The following is a 3,686-nucleotide window of genomic DNA, read 5'->3' as shown; positions in this document are numbered from 1 at the left end:
AAGTAGCAACATGGTGCGCAAGCGAAACAAAGGAGTTATGCTCCCGATATGCACAGTTTGGAAATACCAATACAGAGAATAACAATGTTACCCAATTAATTATTACCAGAGTTTTCCCAACCCAGGGTCTTCAGTACCTGGGTGGGTCCATTTTGGCATTAAGGTGCCCGCTATTTGTGTCTTTTAAACAGTAGCTTTAGCCTGAGATTGTCACTAGATGAGGAGTCAGCAGGTTGGACGGTCCACTGTTCTGCTGACGAGGGGGCGGGTACTGCCTTCAGACGAGAGCGATGGATCCAGTTTTTGTGTCCCTCGATCTTTGCCGCTGTATGGGAGATCAGCAGGACGGTATAGGGTCCTTTCCACTTTTCCTGGAGAGGCTCGTCTTTCCAGGTACGAACAAGCACGGAGTCGCCGGGCTATAAGGAGTGGACAGGAGACTGAAAGGGGAGAGGCTGGGAATCCTTGATATACCTGTGAAGAGACAAGAGGACAGCAGACAGGGAACACATATACTGTGACAAAAAACCATTACCCAACACCCATTCCCCTGACAGAACTGGGGTGCCATTCATAGGCCATGCCCTTCCAAACTTAATTTTAAAGGGACAAAGCCCTAATCTACCCTTTGGGAGAACGTGGATACGGAGTAGGGTGAGGGGCAAAGCATCAGGCCATCGCAGTGAGGCTTCTTGGCTCACTTTTGAGAGATGCCATTTAAGGGTCTGATTGGTATGCTCCACTACACCACTGGCTTGCGGTCTCCAGGGTGTATGGAGTTTCCAGGGGATCTGTAAGGCATTTGAGATGCTTTGGATGATTTTTGACGTGAAGTGTGTCCCGTTGTCAGATTCCATCCACCGGGGGAGTCCAAAGCAAGGAATGATCTCCTTAACAAACTTGAGGGCCACTGTTCTGGCAGTGCAATTACGGCATGGGAAGGCTTCTGGCCATCCGCTGAACTGATCCACTATGACAAGGAGATATTTGAACCCTTGGGTCCGGGGAAACTCAGTAAAGTCTATTTGCCACACTCGTCCGGGGCCCGGAGTGGGTTTTAGGGCAGCTGATGGCACAGGAAGTCCCGGTCGGGGGTTATTCTTTTGGCAGACTAAGCAGTCCGTTTGTACCTGGGCAGCCAGGGGTCGGAGTCCGGAAGTGATAAAGTATTTTCCCATTAGTTGGATAAGTGCTTCCCTGCCAGCATGAGTGGTTTGATATAGTTTCTGTAGCATCAGCCAGATCAGGCCCTTTGGTAGGAGGACCTTCCCTTCCGGGAAATGGAGCCATCCCTCCTTTTCCCGGAGACCGAGCTTGTCAGTTAGCTGTCTCTCCTCCTCAGAGTACTGAGGGGTTGGAAGCTCCCCTACTGATGGGATAAGGGCATGCATATGGGCATTCTCAGTCTGAGGGCATGGCAGGATGGCAGCATGCTTAGCCTCTCTATCTCCCCAGGCGTACCTCTGGCCACATCTTGATCTTCCCTTTGATGGGCTTTACAGTGTACAACTGCCACTTCCGAGGGAAGTTGTACGGCTTCTAGGAGCCGGAGGATTTGGGGCCTGTACTTGACTGGGGAGCCTTGGGCTGTCAGCATTCCCCTTTGCTTCCATAGGCCAGCATGAGCATGTAGCACACCAAAAGCATACTTTGAATCAGTAAAAATGTTGATCCGCTTTCCTTTTGACAGTTCAGGTGCACGGGTAGGGCTATTAGTTTGGCCAGCTGGGCAGAGGTCCCAGCAGGCAAACCTTCAGCTTCCACTGTGTCATGGAGGGTCACAACAGCGTAACCCGACCTCCTTTGCCCATCTATTACACTACTGCTACCATCAGTGTACCACTCATAATCTGCATTTGGGAGGGGTACATCCTTTAAATCCAGACAGCTGGAGTACTGGGCATCTATGATCTCTAAACAGTCATGTTTCTGTTCCTCTGTTTCTGGCAAGAGGGTGGCTGGGTTAAGGGAGGGACAAGGCTGTAAGGTGACTTCAGAGTTCTTTAACAGCTTAGCCTGATACCGAGCAATCCGAGCCTGGGTGAGCCAGAGCCCACCCTTTGCATCCAATAAGGCTCGGACCATATGGGGAGTATAGATTTGCATAACCCCTCCAAATGTTAGCTTCTCAGCTTCCTCAAGCACTAGGGCAGTAGTGCGACCGCCCGTAAACATGCCGGCCAACCCTTTGCAACCTGATCCAGTTGCTTAGAAAAATAAGCCACTGGACGTCTCCATGTTCCTAACAGCTGTGTGAGCACTCCTAGGGCCACCCCCTTTCGTTCATGTACATACAACTGAAACGGCTTAGAGAGATCTGGCAGGCCCAGAGCTGGGGCTTCCATCAACTTTCTTTTCAAGATTTTAAATGCCCTGTCAGCTTCTGGGGTCCAATAGAAGGGGTCATGATCTGCTCCTTTTACACAGTCGTACAGGGGTTTAGCCCATAGTCCAAACTCTGGGATCCATATCCTGCAAAAGTCTGCCATACCCAGAAATGCCCTGAGCTGCTTACGATTACTTGGGGTAGGAACTTGGCATATAGCTTCCTTTCTTTCGCTTGAAAGCTGATGCTCCCCTTGCCTTAGCTGTAACCTGATCCTGCTCCACCTCAGACCTCAGGGTTCTCAGGAGGATATTACAGTCGTCCCAATCCGGCTTGTGACTACTGAGGCACCCCTCAAAGACTGAAATAAACCGGCTTGGGTTCGTGGAGAATTCCCCAGCCTGTGTTTTACAAGCTGCTAGGTCTATGGGATTGAATGGCACATAGGTGTAAACTTGCATAGCGGTAGCCTGACGTCAGTCTGCCCCTGGGCGAGCCACAGCAGTCTCAGTAAGGATAGAGTCCCACTGAGGGGGCAATCTCTGTAACCCGAGGCATCCTACCCTTATAAGGTGGGGGTGTGGGGGCCGAAGGGGACACCGGCTCTGCCATTACAGTGGGGGTGAGGATCTGGGGACTAACATTAGCTGCTACCGAACCAGTCGGAGTCAAATTACAGCTCTGCAGAATTACAGCTCTGTTCTATCTCTTAAAGCCATAAACGCTTGTGCATACAGATGTTCATTCCATTTACCCATTCACTGACAAAACAAAACTAATTGGAGGATTGTATTATAATTGATTGACCCTCCCAGTGGCCACCGTTCCTGGTCCTCTAGTTGATATTGAGGCCAGTCTACCGTACAGAATTGTTTTAATTGACTCTTAGTCATCAGATTCGCACCAAATACCTTCCAGTTTGCTAGAATGCATTCTAGGGGCGTACACTGTGCCCTAACCCCCGAGCTCTGTCCCTGTCCCATACCTACAGGGTAACTCTGGGCGTCCCCAGGTTCCAACAGAGCATACAATCTGGATTTCAAAAGGTTCCTACCTTATCCAAGGGACCGGCTCCTCACCATCGCCCGCAGCTGCTCCTCCCCTATGTCCAAGGGACCAGTTCCTCACCGTCGCCCACAGCTGCTTCTCCACTATATGAGTGCGCTGCACCGTTGTGCCCTCCGGGGTTGATCAAATCGCATCTCCTCCGAGGCCCCCAATGAACTCACCGATGCGCGCTGGGCGTCGGTTCTCGCCGCAATCCTCGACCTCCAGGAGGGGTCCGGGCAAGGCTAAATAGCAGCCTCGTGGCCCACCCAGGGATGCCAAAAGCTGTTGCTGGCACCCAGTGCCAGAGGCG

At 51.4% G+C, this 3,686-nt stretch overlaps 1 long non-coding RNA gene across 1 annotated transcript; it reads right to left on the bottom strand.

Annotated features, from left to right (window-relative positions):
- Positions 1 to 371: 371 nt before the first annotated feature.
- On the bottom strand, positions 372 to 3,467 carry LOC122461903. The gene is made up of 2 exons (XR_006284151.1): positions 3,381 to 3,467; positions 372 to 474 (listed from the first exon to the last, which is right to left on the bottom strand). It is a non-coding gene; the product is annotated as an uncharacterized LOC122461903 (long non-coding RNA).
- Between the last annotated feature and the right edge of the window lie 219 nt (positions 3,468 to 3,686).

The sequence above is a fragment of the Chelonia mydas genome, chromosome 10 (assembly GCF_015237465.2).
Source record: "Chelonia mydas isolate rCheMyd1 chromosome 10, rCheMyd1.pri.v2, whole genome shotgun sequence".
In the NCBI taxonomy this organism is placed as follows: Eukaryota; Metazoa; Chordata; order Testudines; family Cheloniidae; genus Chelonia; species Chelonia mydas.
This window is presented reverse-complemented; position numbering and strand designations above follow the sequence as displayed.